We start from the raw sequence: 17,565 nt of genomic DNA, 5'->3' as shown, positions 1-17,565 counted from the left end.
CCCAGTCCCACACTCTGCGATTCACCCAAAGTCCCACACTCTCCCATTCACCTCAAGTCCCACACTCTCCCATTCATCCACAGTCCCACACTCTCCCATTCATCCACAGTCCCACACTCTCCCATTCAACCAAAGTCCCACACTCTCTCATTCAACCAAAGTCCCACACTCTCCCATTCACCCAAAGTCCCAGACTCTCCCATTCACCCACATTCCCACACTCTCACATTCACCCAAACTCCCACACTCTCCCATTCACCCAAAGTCTCACACACTCCCATTCACGTAAAGTCCCACATTCTCCCATTCACCTCAAGTCCCACATTCTCCCATTCACGTCAAGTCCCACATTCTCCAATTCACCTCAAGTCCCACACTCTCCCATTCACCCACATTCCCACACTCTCACATTCACCCAAAGACCCAGACTCTCCCATTCACCCACATTCCCACACTCTCACATTCACCCAAAGTCCCAGACTCTCCCATTCACCCACATTCCCACACTCTCACATTCACCCAAAGTCCCACAATCTCACATTCACCCAAAGTCCCACACTCTCCCATTCACCCAAAGTCCCACACTCTCCCATTCACGTAAAGTCCCACACTCTCCCACTTACGTAAAGTCCCACACTCCCCCATTCACGTAAAGTCCCACACTCTCCCATTCACCCACAGTCCCACACTCTCCCATTCACCCACAGTCCCACACTCTCCCATTCACCCAAAGTCCAACACTCTCCCATTCACCCACAGTCCCACACTCTCCCATTCACCCACAGTCCCACACTCTCCCATTCACCCACAGTCCCACACTCTCCCATTCACCCACAGTCCCACACTCTCCCATTCACCCACAGTCCCACACTCTCCCATTCACTCCCAGTCCCACACTCTCCCATTCACCCAAAGTCCCACACTCTCACATTCACCCAAAGTCCCACACTCTCCCATTCTCCCAAAGTCCCACACTCTCCCATTCACGTAAAGTCCCACACTCTCCCACTTACGTAAAGTCCCACACTCCCCCATTCACGTGAAGTCCCACACTCTCCCATTCACCCACAGTCCCACACTCTCCCATTCACCCACAGTCCCACACTCTCCCATTCACCCAAAGTCCAACACTCTCCCATTCACCCACAGTCCCACACTCTCCCATTCACCTCAAGTCCCACACTCTCCCATTCACCCACAGTCCCACACTCTCCCATTCACCCACAGTCCCACACTCTCCCATTCACCCACAGTCCCACACTCTCCCATTCACCCACAGTCCCACACTCTCCCATTCACCCAAAGTTCCACACTCCCCCATTCACGTAAATTACCACACTCTCCCATTCACGTAAAGTCCCACACTCCCCCATTCACGTAAAGTTCCACACTCTCCCATTCACCTCCAATCCCACATTCTCCCATTCACCCAAAGTCCAACACTCTCCCTTTCACCAAAAGTCCCACACTCTCCCATTCACTCAAAGTTCCACACTCTCCCATTCACCTCCAGTCCCACATTCTCCCATTCACCCAAAGTCCAACACTCTCCCTTTCACCAAAAGTCCCACACTATCCCATTCACGCAAAGTCCCACACTATCCCATTCACCAAAAGTCCCAGACTCTCCAATTCACCCACATTCCCACACTCTCCCATTCACCCAAAGTCCCACACTCTCCCATTCACCCAAAGTCCCACACTCTCACATTCACCTACAGTCCCACACTCTCCCATTCACGCAAAGTCCCACACTCTCCCATTCACCCAAAGTTCCACACTCCCCCATTCACGTAAAGTCCCACACTCTCCCATTCACGGAAAGTCCCACACTCTCCCATTCACCCAAAGTTCCACACTCTCCCATTCACGTAAATTCCCACACTCTCCCATTCACCCAAAGTCCCACACTCTCCCATTCACCCAAAGTGCCACACACTCCCATTCACGTAAAGTCCCACACTCTCCCACTTACGTAAAGTCCCACACTCCCCCATTCACGTAAAGTCCCACATTCTCCCATTCACCCACAGTCCCACACTCTCCCATTCACCCACAGTACCACACTCTCCCATTCACGCAAAGTACCACACTCTCCCATTCACCCAAAGTTCCACACTCCCCCATTCACGTAAATTCCCACACTCTCCCATTCACGTAAAGTCCCACACTCCCCCATTCACGTAAAGTCCCACACACTCCCATTCACCTCCAGTCCCACATTCTCCCATTCACCCAAAGTCCAACACTCTCCCATTCACCAAAAGTCCCACACTCTCCCATTCACTCAAAGTCCCACACTCTCACATTCACCCACAGTCCCACACTATCCCATTCACGCAAAGTCCCACACTATCCCATTCACCCAAAGTCCCAGACTCTCCAATTCACCCACATTCCCACACTCTCCCATTCACCCAAAGTCCAACACTCTCCCATTCACCCAAAGTCCCACACTCTCACATTCACCCACAGTCCCACACTATCCCATTCACGCAAAGTCCCAGACTCTCCAATTCACCCACATTCCCACACTCTCCCATTCACGTAAAGTCCCACACTCTCACATTCACCCACAGTCCCACACTCTCCTATTCACCCAAACTCCCACAAACTCCCATTCACCCACATTCCAACACTCTCCCATTCACCCAAAGTCCTTCACAGTCCCATTCACCCAAAATGCTACACTCTCTCATTCACCCAAAGTCCCACAAACTCCCATTCACCCACAGTCCCACAAACTCCCATTCACCCAAGGTCCAACACTCTCCCATTCAACCACAATCCAAAACTCTCCCATTCACCTAAATTCCCAAAATCTCCCACTCACCCCCAGTCCCACATTCTCCCATTCACGCAAAGTCCCACACTCTCCCATTCACCCAAAGTTCCACACTCCCCCATTCACGTAAAGTCTCACACTCTCCCATTCACGTAAAGTCCCACACTCCCCCATTCACGTAATGTCCCACACTCTCCCATTCACCCACAATCCAACACTATCTCCTTCACCCAAAGTTCCACACTCTCCCATTCACGTAAAGTCCCACTTTCTCCAATTCACCTCAAGTCCCAAAATCTCCCATTCACCTACAGTCCCACATTCTCCCATTCACCCAAAGTCCAACACTCTCCCATTCACCCAAAGTCCCAGACTCTCCCATTCACCCACATTCCCACACTCTCCCATTCACGCAAAGTCCCACACTATCCCATTCACTCAAAGTCCCAGACTCTCCCATTCACCCACATTCCCACATTCTCCCATTCACCCAAAGTCCAACACTCTTCCATTCACCCAAAGTCCCAGACTCTCCCATTCACCCACATTCCCACATTCTCCCATTCACCCAAAGTCCCACACTCTCCCATTCCCTCAAAGTCCCACACTCTCACATTCACCCAAACTCCCGCACTCTCCCATTCACCCAAAGTCCAACACTCTCACATTCACCCAAACTCCCACACTCTCCCATTCACCCACAGTCCCACACTCTCCCATTCACCCCCAGTCCCACACTCTGCGATTCACCCAAAGTCCCACACTCTCCCATTCACCTCAAGTCCCACACTCTCCCATTCATCCACAGTCCCACACTCTCCCATTCATCCACAGTCCCACACTCTCCCATTCAACCAAAGTCCCACACTCTCTCATTCAACCAAAGTCCCACACTCTCCCATTCACCCAAAGTCCCAGACTCTCCCATTCACCCACATTCCCACACTCTCACATTCACCCAAACTCCCACACTCTCCCATTCACCCAAAGTCCCACACACTCCCATTCACGTAAAGTCCCACATTCTCCCATTCACCTCAAGTCCCACATTCTCCCATTCACGTAAAGTCCCACATTCTCCAATTCACCTCAAGTCCCACACTCTCCCATTCACCCACATTCCCACACTCTCACATTCACCCAAAATCCCAGACTCTCCCATTCACCCACATTCCCACACTCTCACATTCACCCAAAGTCCCAGACTCTCCCATTCACCCACATTCCCACACTCTCACATTCACCCAAAGTCCCACACTCTCACATTCACCCAAAGTCCCACACTCTCCCATTCACATAAAGTCCCACACACTCCCATTCACCCACAGTCCCACACTCTCCCATTCACCCACTGTCCCACACTCTCCGATTCACTCAAAGTCCCACACTCTCCCATTCACCTCAAGTCCCACAGTCTCACATTCACCCAAACTCCCACACTCTCCCATTCACCCAAAGTCCCACACTCTCCCATTCACGTAAAGTCCCACACTCTCCCACTTACGTAAAGTCCCACACTCCCCCATTCACACAAAGTCCCACACTCTCCGATTCACTCAAAGTCCCACACTCTCCCATTCACCTCAAGTCCCACACTCTCCCATTCACCCACAGTCCCACACTCTCCCATTCACCCACAGTCCCACACTCTCCCATTCATCCACAGTCCCACACTCTCCCATTCAAACAAAGGCCCACACTCTCTCATTCAACCAAAGTCCCACACACTCCCATTCACGTAAAGTCCCACACTCTCCCATTCACCCAATGTCCCACATTCTCCCATTCACCCAAAGTCCAACACTCTCCCATTCACCCAAACTCCCACACTCTCCCATTCACCCAAATTCCCACACTCTCACATTCACCCAAAGTCCAATACTCTCCCATTCACCTCAAGTCCCACACTCTCCCATTCATCCACAGTCCCACACTCTCCCATTCATCCACAGTCCCACACTCTCCCATTCACCCAAAGTTCCACACTCTCCCATTCACCCAAAGTCCCACACACTCCCATTCACGTAAAGTCCCACATTCTCCCATTCACCTCAAGTCCCACATTCTCCCATTCACGTAAAGTCCCACATTCTCCAATTCACCTCAAGTCCCACACTCTCCCATTCACCCACATTCCCACACTCTCACATTCACCCAAAGTCCCAGACTCTCCCATTCACCCACATTCCCACACTCTCACATTCACCCAAAGTCCCAGACTCTCCCATTCACCCACATTCCCACACTCTCACATTCACCCAAAGTCCCACACTCTCACATTCACCCAAAGTCCCACACTCTCCCATTCACATAAAGTCCCACACACTCCCATTCACCCATAGTCCCACACTCTCCCATTCACCCACTGTCCCACACTCTCCGATTCACTCAAAGTCCCACAGTCTCACATTCACCCAAACTCCCACACTCTCCCATTCACCCAAAGTCCCACACTCTCCCATTCACGTAAAGTCCCACACTCTCCCACTTACGTAAAGTCCCACACTCCCCCATTCACACAAAGTCCCACACTCTCCCATTCACCCACAGTCCCACACTCTCCCATTCGCCCACTGTCCCACACTCTCCGATTCACTCAAAGTCCCACACTCTCCCATTCACCTCAAGTCCCACACTCTCCCATTCACCCACAGTCCCACACTCTCCCATTCACCCACAGTCCCACACTCTCCCATTCATCCACAGTCCCACACTCTCCCATTCAAACAAAGGCCCACACTCTCTCATTCAACCAAAGTCCCACACACTCCCATTCACGTAAAGTCCCACACTCTCCCATTCACCCAATGTCCCACATTCTCCCATTCACCCAAAGTCCAACACTCTCCCATTCACCCAAACTCCCACACTCTCCCATTCACCCAAATTCCCACACTCTCACATTCACCCAAAGTCCAATACTCTCCCATTCACCCACAGTCCCACACGATCCCATTCACGCAAAGTCCCACACTATCCCATTCACGCAAAGTCCCACACTCTCCCATTCACCCAAAGTTCCACACTCTCCCATTCACGTAAAGTCCCACATTCTCCAATTCACCTCAAGTCCCAAAATCTCCCATTCACCTACAGTCCCACATTCTCCCATTCACCCAAACTCCAACACTCTCCCATTCACCCAAAGTCCCAGACTCTCCCATTCACCCACATTCCCACACTCTCCCATTCACCAAAAGTCCCACACTCTCCCATTCACCCCCAGTCCCACACTCTCACATTCACCCAAAGTCCCACACTCTCACATTCACCCAAAGTCCCACACTCTCCCATTCACGTAAAGTCCCACACTCTCCCACTTACGTAAAGTTCCACACTCCCCCATTCACATAAAGTCCCACACTCTCCCATTCACCCACATTCCCACACTCTCCCATTCACCAAAAGTCCCACACTCTCACATTCACCCAAAGTCCCACACTCTCCCATTCACCCACAGTCCCACACTCTCCCATTCACCCACAGTCCCACACTCTCCCATTCACCCAAAGTCCCACACTCTCCCATTCACACAAAGTCCCACACTCTCCCATTCACCTCAAGTCCCACACTCTCCCATTCACCCACAGTCCCACACTATCCCATTCACCCAAAGTCCCAGACTCTCCAATTCACCCACATTCCCACACTCTCCCATTCACCAAAAGTCCCACACTCTCCCATTCACCCCCAGTCCCACACTCTCACATTCACCCAAAGTCCCACACTCTCACATTCACCCAAAGTCCCACACTCTCCCATTCACGTAAAGTCCCACACTCTCCCACTCACGTAAAGTTCCACACTCCCCCATTCACATAAAGTCCCACACTCTCCCATTCACCCACATTCCCACACTCTCCCATTCACCAAAAGTCCCACACTCTCACATTCACCCAAAGTCCCACACTCTCCCATTCACCCACAGTCCCACACTCTCCCATTCACCCAAAGTCCCACACTCTCCCATTCACCCAAAGTCCCACACTCTCCCATTCACACAAAGTCCCACACTCTCCCATTCACCTCAAGTCCCACACTCTCCCATTCACCCACAGTCCCACACTCTCCCATTCACCCACAGTCCCACACTCTCCCATTCATCCACAGTCCCACACTCTCCCACTTACGTAAAGTTCCACACTCCCCCATTCACATAAAGTCCCACACTCTCCCATTCACCCACATTCCCACACTCTCCCATTCACCAAAAGTCCCACACTCTCACATTCACCCAAAGTCCCACACTCTCCCATTCACCCACAGTCCCACACTCTCCCATTCACCCACAGTCCCACACTCTCCCATTCACCCAAAGTCCCACACTCTCCCATTCACACAAAGTCCCACACTCTCCCATTCACCCACAGTCCCACACTCTCCCATTCATCCACAGTCCCACACTCTCCCATTCAACCAAAGTCCCACACTATCTCATTCAACCAAAGTCCCACACACTCCCATTCATGTAAAGTGCCACATTCTCCCATTCACATCAAGTCACACACTCTCCCATTCACCCAAAGTCCAACACTCTCCCATTCACCCAAAGTCCCACACTCTCCCATTCACCCACAGTCCCACACTCTCCCATTCACCCACAGTCCCACACTCTCCCATTCATCCACAGTCCCACACTCTCCCATTCACCCACAGTCCCACACTCTCCCATTCACCCACAGTCCCACACACTCCCATTCACCCCAAGTCCCACATTCTCCCATTCACCCAAAGTCCAACACTCTCCCATTCACCCAAAGTCCCACACTCTCCCATTCACCCAAAGTCCAATACTCTCCCATTCACCCACGGTCTCACTCTCTCCCATTCACCCACAGTCCCACACTCTCTCATTCAACCAAAGTCCCACACACTCCTATTCACGTAAAGTCCCACATTCTCCCATTCACCTCAAGTCCCACACTCTCCCATTCACCCAAATTCCCACATTCTCCCATTCACCCAAAGTCCAACACTCTCCCATTCACCCAAAGTCCAATACTCTCCCATTCACCCACGGTCTCACTCTCTCCCATTCACCCAGAGTCCCACACTCTCCCATTCAACCAAAGTCCCACACTCTCCCATTCAACCAAAGTCCCACACACTCCCATTCACGTAAAGTCCCACATTCTCCCATTCACCTCAAGTCCCAAAATCTCCCATTCACCTGCAGTCCAACACTCTCCCATTCACCCAAAATCCAATACTCTCCCATTCACCCACGGTCTCACTCTTTCCCATTCAACCACGGTCTCACACTCTCCCATTCAACCAAAGTACCACACTCTCCCATTCACGTAAAGTCCCACATTCTCCCATTCACCCACAGTCCCACACTCTCCCATTCAACCAAAGTACCACACTCTCCCATTCACGTAAAGTCCCACACTCTCCCATTCACGTAAAGTCCCACACTCTCCCATTCACCCACAGTCCCACACTCTCCCATTCACCCAAAGTCCAACACTCCCATTCACCCACAGTCCCACACTCTCCCATTCACGTAAAGTCCCACACTCTCCCATTCACCCACAGTCCCACACTCTCCTATTCACCCAAACTCCCACAAACTCCCATTCACCCACAGTCCCACAAACTCCCATACACCCAAGGTCCAACACTCTCCCATTCAACCACAATCCAAAACTCTCCCATTCACCTAAATTCCCAAAATCTCCCACTCACCCCCAGTCCCACATTCTCCCATTCACGCAAAGTCCCACACTCTCCCATTCACCCAAAGTTGCACACTCCCCCATTCACGTAAAGTCTCACACTCTCCCATTCACGTAAAGTCCCACACTCCCCCATTCACGTAATGTCCCACACTCTCCCATTCACCCACAATCCAACACTATCTCCTTCACCCAAAGTTCCACACTCTCCCATTCACGTAAAGTCCCACTTTCTCCAATTCACCTCAAGTCCCAAAATCTCCCATTCACCTACAGTCCCACATTCTCCCATTCACCCAAAGTCCAACACTCTCCCATTCACCCAAAGTCCCAGACTCTCCCATTCACCCACATTCCCACACTCTCCCATTCACGCAAAGTCCCACACTATCCCATTCACTCAAAGTCCCAGAATCTCCCATTCACCCACATTCCCACATTCTCCCATTCACCCAAAGTCCAACACTCTTCCATTCACCCAAAGTCCCAGACTCTCCCATTCACCCACATTCCCACATTCTCCCATTCACCCAAAGTCCCACACTCTCCCATTCACTCAAAGTCCCACGCTCTCACATTCACCCAAACTCCCACACTCTCCCATTCACCCACAGTCCCACACTCTCCCATTCACCCCCAGTCCCACACTCTGCGATTCACCCAAAGTCCCACACTCTCCCATTCACCTCAAGTCCCACACTCTCCCATTCATCCACAGTCCCACACTCTCCCATTCATCCACAGTCCCACACTCTCCCATTCAACCAAAGTCCCACACTCTCTCATTCAACCAAAGTCCCACACTCTCCCATTCACCCAAAGTCCCAAACTCTCCCATTCACCCACATTCCCACACTCTCACATTCACCCAAACTCCCACACTCTCCCATTCACCCAAAGTCCCACACACTCCCATTCACGTAAAGTCCCACATTCTCCCATTCACCTCAAGTCCCACATTCTCGCATTCACGTAAAGTCCCACATTCTCCAATTCACCTCAAGTCCCACACTCTCCCATTCACCCACATTCCCACACTCTCACATTCACCCAAAGTCCCAGACTCTCCCATTCACCCACATTCCCACACTCTCACATTCACCCAAAGTCCCAGACTCTCCCATTCACCCACATTCCCACACTCTCACATTCACCCAAAGTCCCACAATCTCACATTCACCCAAAGTCCCACACTCTCCCATTCACCCAAAGTCCCACACTCTCCCATTCACGTAAAGTCCCACACTCTCCCACTTACGTAAAGTCCCACACTCCCCCATTCACGTAAAGTCCCACACTCTCCCATTCACCCACAGTCCCACACTCTCCCATTCACCCACAGTCCCACACTCTCCCATTCACCCAAAGTCCAACACTCTCCCATTCACCCACAGTCCCACACTCTCCCATTCACCCACAGTCCCACACTCTCCCATTCACCCACAGTCCCACACTCTCCCATTCACCCACAGTCCCACACTCTCCCATTCACTCCCAGTCCCACACTCTGCGATTCACCCAAAGTCCCACACTCTCACATTCACCCAAAGTCCCACACTCTCCCATTCACCCAAAGTCCCACACTCTCCCATTCACGTAAAGTCCCACACTCTCCCACTTACGTAAAGTCCCACACTCCCCCATTCACGTAAAGTCCCACACTCTCCCATTCACCCACAGTCCCACACTCTCCCATTCACCCAAAGTCCAACACTCTCCCATTCACCCACAGTCCCACACTCTCCCATTCACCTCAAGTCCCACACTCTCCCATTCACCCACAGTCCCACACTCTCCCATTCACCCACAGTCCCACACTCTCCCATTCACCCACAGTCCCACACTCTCCCATTCACCCACAGTCCCACACTCTCCCATTCACCCAAAGTTCCACACTCCCCCATTCACGTAAATTACCACACTCTCCCATTCACGTAATGTCCCACACTCCCCCATTCACGTAAAGTTCCACACTCTCCCATTCACCTCCAGTCCCACATTCTCCCATTCACCCAAAGTCCAACACTCTCCCTTTCACCAAAAGTCCCACACTCTCCCATTCACTCAAAGTTCCACACTCTCCCATTCACCTCCAGTCCCACATTCTCCCATTCACCCAAAGTCCAACACTCTCCCTTTCACCAAAAGTCCCACACTATCCCATTCACGCAAAGTCCCACACTATCCCATTCACCAAAAGTCCCAGACTCTCCAATTCACCCACATTCCCACACTCTCCCATTCACCCAAAGTCCCACACTCTCCCATTCACCCAAAGTCCCACACTCTCACATTCACCCACAGTCCCACACTCTCCCATTCACGCAAAGTCCCACACTCTCCCATTCACCCAAAGTTCCACACTCTCCCATTCACGCAAATTCCCACACTCTCCCATTCACCCAAAGTCCCACACTCTCCCATTCACCCAAAGTCCCACACACTCCCATTCACGTAAAGTCCCACACTCTCCCACTTACGTAAAGTCCCACACTCCCCCATTCACGTAAAGTCCCACATTCTCCCATTCACCCACAGTCCCACATTCTCCCATTCACCCACAGTCCCACACTCTCCCATTCACCCACAGTCCCACACTCTCCCACTCAGCCAAAGTTCCACATTCCCCCATTCACGTAAAGTCCCACACTCTCCCATTCACGGAAAGTCCCAAACTCCCCCATTCACACAAAGTTCCACACTCCCCCATTCACGTAAAATCCCACACTCTCCCATTGACGTAAAGTCCCAAACTCCCCCATTCACGTAAAGTCCCACACTCTCCCATTCACCCACAGTCCCACACTATCCCATTCACCCAGAGTCCCACACTCTCCAATTCACCCAAAGTTCCACACTCTCCCATTCACGTAAAGTCCCACATTCTCCAATTCACCTCAAGTCCCAAGATCTCCCATTCACCTACAGTCCCACATTCTCCCATTCACCCAAAGTCCAACACTCTCCCATTCACCCAAAGTCCGAGAGTCTCCCATTCACCCACATTCCCACACTCTCCCATTCACCAAAAGTCCCACACTATCCCATTCACGCAAAGTCCCACACTATCCCATTCACCCAAAGTCCAACACTCTCCCATTCACCCAAAGTCCCAGACTCTCCCATTCACCCACATTCCCACATTCTCCCATTCACCCAAAGTCCAACACTCTCCCATTCACCCAAAGTCCCAGACTCTCCCATTCACCCACATTCCCACACTTTCCCATTCACTCAAAGTCCCACACTCTCTCATTCAACCAAAGTCCCACACTCTCCCATTCACCCAAAGTCCCAAACTCTCCCATTCACCCACATTCCCACACTCTCACATTCACCCAAACTCCCACACTCTCCCATTCACCCAAAGTCCCACACACTCCCATTCACGTAAAGTCCCACATTCTCCCATTCACCTCAAGTCCCACATTCTCGCATTCACGTAAAGTCCCACATTCTCCAATTCACCTCAAGTCCCACACTCTCCCATTCACCCACATTCCCACACTCTCACATTCACCCAAAGTCCCAGACTCTCCCATTCACCCACATTCCCACACTCTCACATTCACCCAAAGTCCCAGACTCTCCCATTCACCCACATTCCCACACTCTCACATTCACCCAAAGTCCCACAATCTCACATTCACCCAAAGTCCCACACTCTCCCATTCACCCAAAGTCCCACACTCTCCCATTCACGTAAAGTCCCACACTCTCCCACTTACGTAAAGTCCCACACTCCCCCATTCACGTAAAGTCCCACACTCTCCCATTCACCCACAGTCCCACACTCTCCCATTCACCCACAGTCCCACACTCTCCCATTCACAGAAAGTCCAACACTCTCCCATTCACCCACAGTCCCACACTCTCCCATTCACCCACAGTCCCACACTCTCCCATTCACCCACAGTCCCACACTCTCCCATTCACCCACAGTCCCACACTCTCCCATTCACTCCCAGTCCCACACTCTGCGATTCACCCAAAGTCCCACACGCTCACATTCACCCAAAGTCCCACACTCTCCCATTCACCCAAAGTCCCACACTCTCCCATTCACGTAAAGTCCCACACTCTCCCACTTACGTAAAGTCCCACACTCCCCCATTCACGTAAAGTCCCACACTCTCCCATTCACCCACAGTCCCACACTCTCCCATTCACCCACAGTCCCACACTCTCCCATTCACCCAAAGTCCAACACTCTCCCATTCACCCACAGTCCCACACTCTCCCATTCACCTCAAGTCCCACACTCTCCCATTCACCCACAGTCCCACACTCTCCCATTCACCCACAGTCCCACACTCTCCCATTCACCCACAGTCCCACACTCTCCCATTCACCCACAGTCCCACACTCTCCCATTCACCCAAAGTTCCACACTCCCCCATTCACGTAAATTACCACACTCTCCCATTCACGTAATGTCCCACACTCCCCCATTCACGTAAAGTTCCACACTCTCCCATTCACCTCCAGTCCCACATTCTCCCATTCACCCAAAGTCCAACACTCTCCCTTTCACCAAAAGTCCCACACTCTCCCATTCACTCAAAGTTCCACACTCTCCCATTCACCTCCAGTCCCACATTCTCCCATTCACCCAAAGTCCAACACTCTCCCTTTCACCAAAAGTCCCACAATATCCCATTCACGCAAAGTCCCACACTATCCCATTCACCAAAAGTCCCAGACTCTCCAATTCACCCACATTCCCACACTCTCCCATTCACCCAAAGTCCCACACTCTCCCATTCACCCAAAGTCCCACACTCTCACATTCACCCACAGTCCCACACTCTCCCATTCACGCAAAGTCCCACACTCTCCCATTCACCCAAAGTTCCACACTCTCCCATTCACGTAAATTCCCACACTCTCCCATTCACCCAAAGTCCCACACTCTCCCATTCACCCAAAGTCCCACACACTCCCATTCACGTAAAGTCCCACACTCTCCCACTTACGTAAAGTCCCACACTCCCCCATTCACGTAAAGTCCCACATTCTCCCATTCACCCACAGTCCCACATTCTCCCATTCACCCACAGTCCCACACTCTCCCATTCACCCACAGTCCCACACTCTCCCACTCAGCCAAAGTTCCACATTCCCCCATTCACGTAAAGTCCCACACTCTCCCATTCACGGAAAGTCCCAAACTCCCCCATTCACACAAAGTTCCACACTCCCCCATTCACGTAAAATCCCACACTCTCCCATTGACGTAAAGTCCCAAACTCCCCCATTCACGTAAAGTCCCACACTCTCCCATTCACCCACAGTCCCACACTATCCCATTCACCCAGAGTCCCACACTCTCCAATTCACCCAAAGTTCCACACTCTCCCATTCACGTAAAGTCCCACATTCTCCAATTCACCTCAAGTCCCAAGATCTCCCATTCACCTACAGTCCCACATTCTCCCATTCACCCAAAGTCCAACACTCTCCCATTCACCCAAAGTCCGAGAGTCTCCCATTCACCCACATTCCCACACTCTCCCATTCACCAAAAGTCCCACACTATCCCATTCACGCAAAGTCCCACACTATCCCATTCACCCAAAGTCCAACACTCTCCCATTCACCCAAAGTCCCAGACTCTCCCATTCACCCACATTCCCACATTCTCCCATTCACCCAAAGTCCAACACTCTCCCATTCACCCAAAGTCCCAGACTCTCCCATTCACCCACATTCCCACACTTTCCCATTCACTCAAAGTCCCACACTCTCACATTCACCCAAACTCCCACACTCTCCCATTCACCCAAAGTCCCACACTCTCCCATTCACGTAAAGTCCCACACTCTCCCACTTACGTAAAGTCCCACACTCCCCCATTCACATAAAGTCCCACACTCTCCCATTCACCCACAGTCCCACACTCTCCCATTCACCCACTGTCCCACACTCTCCGATTCACTCAAAGTCCCACACTCTCTCATTCACCTCAAGTCCCACACTCTCCCATTCACCCACAGTCCCACACTCTCCCATTCACCCAAAGTCCCACACTCTCCCATTCACGTAAAGTCCCACACTCTCCCACTTACGTAAAGTCCCACACTCCCCCATTCACATAAAGTCCCATACTCTCCCATTCACCCACAGTCCCACACTCTCCCATTCGCCCACTGTCCCACACTCTCCCATTCACCTCAAGTCCCACACTCTCCCATTCACCCACAGTCCCACACTCTCCCATTCACCCACAGTCCCACACTCTCCCATTCATCCACAGTCCCACACTCTCCCATTCAAACAAAGGCCCACACTCTCTCATTCAACCAAAGTCCCACACACTCCCATTCACGTAAAGTCCCACACTCTCCCATTCACCCAAAGTCCCACATTCTCCGATTCACCCAAAGTCCAACACTCTCCCATTCTACCAAACTCCCACACTCTCCCATTCACCCAAATTCCCACACTCTCCCATTCACCCAAAGTCCAATACTCTCCCATTCACCCACAGTCCCACACGATCCCATTCACGCAAAGTCCCACACTATCCCATTCACGCAAAGTCCCACACTCTCCCATTCACCCAAAGTTCCACATTCTCCCATGCACATAAAGTCCCACATTCTCCAATTCACCTCAAGTCCCAAAATCTCCCATTCACCTACAGTCCAACATTCTCCCATTCACCCAAAGTCCAACACTCTCCCATTCATCCAAAGTCCCAGACTCTCCCATTCACCCACATTCCCACACTTTCCCATTCACCCACAGTCCCACACTCTCCCATTCACCCAAAGTCCCACACTCTCCCATTCACACAAAGTCCCACACTCTCCCATTCACCTCAAGTCCCACACTCTCCCATTCATCCACAGTCCCACACTCTCCCATTCAACCAAAGTCCCACACTCTCTCATTCAACCAAAGTCCCACACACTCCCATTCACGTAAAGTCCCACATTCTCCCATTCACCTCAAGTCCCACACTCTCCCATTCACCCAAAGTCCCACATTCTCCCATTCACCAAAAGTCCAACACTCTCCCATTCACCCAAAGTCCCACACTCTCCCATTCACCCAAAGTCAAATACTCTCCCATTCACCCACGGTCTCACTCTCTCCCATTCACCCACAGTCCCACACTCTCCCATTCAACCAAAGTCCCACACTCTCACATTCACCCACAGTCCCACACTATCCCATTCACGCAAAGTCCCAGACTCTCCAATTCACCCACATTCCCACACTCTCCCATTCACCCAAAGTCCAACACTCTCCCATTCACCCAAAGTTCCACACTCTCACATTCACCCACAGTCCCACACTATCCCATTCACCCAAAGTCCCAGACTCTCCAATTCAACCACATTCCCACACTCTCACATTCACCCAAAGTCCCACACTCTCACATTCACCCAAAGTCCCACACTCTCCCATTCACCCAAAGTCCCACACTCTCCCATTCACGTAAAGTCCCACACTCTCCCACTTACGTAAAGTCCCACACTCTCCCATTCACCCACAGTCCCACACTCTCCTATTTACCCAAACTCCCACAAACTCCCATTCACCCACATTCCAAACTCTCCTATTCACCCAAAGTCCTTCACAGTCCCATTCACCCAAAATGCTACACTCTCTCATTCACCCAAAGTCCCACAAACTCCCATTCACCCACAGTCCCACAAACTCCCATTCACCCAAGGTCCAACACTCTCCCATTCAACCACAATCCAAAACTCTCCCATTCACCTAAATTCCCAAAATCTCCCACTCACCCCCAGTCCCACATTCTCCCATTCACGCAAAGTCCCACACTCTCCCATTCACCCAAAGTTGCACACTCCCCCATTCACGTAAAGTCTCACACTCTCCCATTCACGTAAAGTCCCACACTCCCCCATTCACGTAATGTCCCACACTCTCCCATTCACCCACAATCCAACACTATCTCCTTCACCCAAAGTTCCACACTCTCCCATTCACGTAAAGTCCCACTTTCTCCAATTCACCTCAAGTCCCAAAATCTCCCATTCACCTACAGTCCCACATTCTCCCATTCACCCAAAGTCCAACACTCTCCCATTCACCCAAAGTCCCAGACTCTCCCATTCACCCACATTCCCACACTCTCCCATTCACGCAAAGTCCCACACTATCCCATTCACTCAAAGTCCCAGACTCTCCCATTCACCCACATTCCCACATTCTCCCATTCACCCAAAGTCCAACACTCTTCCATTCACCCAAAGTCCCAGACTCTCCCATTCACCCACATTCCCACATTCTCCCATTCACCCAAAGTCCCACACTCTCCCATTCACTCAAAGTCCCACACTCTCACATTCACCCAAACTCCCGCACTCTCCCATTCACCCAAAGTCCAACACTCTCACATTCATCCAAACTCCCACACTCTCCCATTCACCCACAGTCCCACACTCTCCCATTCACCCCCAGTCCCACACTCTGCGATTCACCCAAAGTCCCACACTCTCCCATTCACCTCAAGTCCCACACTCTCCCATTCATCCACAGTCCCACACTCTCCCATTCATCCACAGTCCCACACTCTCCCATTCAACCAAAGTCCCACACTCTCTCATTCAACCAAAGTCCCACACTCTCCCATTCACCCAAAGTCCCAGACTCTCCCATTCACCCACATTCCCACACTCTCACATTCACCCAAACTCCCACACTCTCCCATTCACCCAAAGTCCCACACACTCCCATTCACGTAAAGTCCCACATTCTCCCATTCATCTCAAGTCCCACATTCTCGCATTCACGTAAAGTCCCACATTCTCCAATTCACCTCAAGTCCCACACTCTCCCATTCACCCACATTCCCACACTCTCACATTCACCCAAAGTCCCAGACTCTCCCATTCACCCACATTCCCACACTCTCACATTCACCCAAAGTCCCAGACTCTCCCATTCACCCACATTCCCACACTCTCACATTCACCCAAAGTCCCACACTCTCACATTCACCCAAAGTCCCACACTCTCCCATTCACGTAAAGTCCCACACTCTCCCACTTACGTAAAGTCCCACACTCCCCCATTCACGTAAAGTCCCACACTCTCCCATTCACCCACAGTCCCACACTCTCC

Source organism: Heptranchias perlo, chromosome 31, assembly GCF_035084215.1.
Source record: "Heptranchias perlo isolate sHepPer1 chromosome 31, sHepPer1.hap1, whole genome shotgun sequence".
In the NCBI taxonomy this organism is placed as follows: Eukaryota; Metazoa; Chordata; class Chondrichthyes; order Hexanchiformes; family Hexanchidae; genus Heptranchias; species Heptranchias perlo.
The sequence above is the reverse complement of the archived record's forward strand: the minus strand, read 5'-3'. Positions refer to the sequence as shown.